The sequence below is a fragment of the Myotis brandtii genome, unplaced genomic scaffold (assembly GCF_000412655.1).
Source record: "Myotis brandtii unplaced genomic scaffold, ASM41265v1 scaffold439, whole genome shotgun sequence".
Taxonomy (NCBI): domain Eukaryota; kingdom Metazoa; phylum Chordata; class Mammalia; order Chiroptera; family Vespertilionidae; genus Myotis; species Myotis brandtii.
The window spans coordinates 454,200-454,836 of NW_005366783.1; the positions used below are offsets into that span (position 1 = coordinate 454,200).

Below are 637 nucleotides of genomic sequence, written 5' to 3' on the forward strand. Positions count from 1 at the left end.
AGGACCCCGAGGCTCAGAGCGCCTGGCACCCCCCAGCTCCTGGAGCCCCTCCTTCATGGGGGGACGGGGGGGACGGGAAGGGAGCAGCACCATCGCATTTCTAACCTGGAGAAACTGGGACTTCACCAGGGGTTCCCCTCCCCGCTCCCCAAATTCTAAGTGGGAAGCGGCAGACAGCAGACTCAGGTGCCTGGGGCGGCCCTGGCCGGTTTGGTTCGGTGGACAGAGCCTCAGGCCGTGGACCAAAGGGTCCCGGGTTCAACTCCGGTCAAGGGCGCGCGTACCTCAGTTGCAGGCTTGATCCTTCCCCCCACCCCCCAGTCTGGGTCCATGCCGGAGGCAACCAATCCATCTCTCTCTCTCTCTCTCTCTCCCCCCTCCCTTCCTCTCTCTCTAAAAGTCAATGGGAAAATATCCTGGGATGCGAAGGGGTCCCCGAGGGTTTCAGAGAGTTTAGGGGTGTCTCGGATCAGGGTGTGAAGGCGGCATCCGCAGGAACCCTGGCTCACAGCCTAAGACCCACGGGGCCATGTAGGCGCCCAGCTTCTACGTAAGAGGGTTGGCGGCCAGACCCTGACAGGGTCCCGCGTGGGACGGAGGGGAGCCCGGGGCCTGGGCTGCAGCCCCCGCCCCCCCC

The 637-nt window shown here is 64.8% G+C and overlaps 1 protein-coding gene across 1 annotated transcript in view; it reads left to right on the top strand.

Moving 5' to 3' along the window:
• The window catches only part of CHRNA3 (cholinergic receptor, nicotinic, alpha 3 (neuronal)), an 18,195-nt gene that overhangs the window by 4,001 nt on the left and 13,557 nt on the right, over positions 1-637 (top strand). The gene's annotated exons all lie outside the window — the stretch shown is intronic.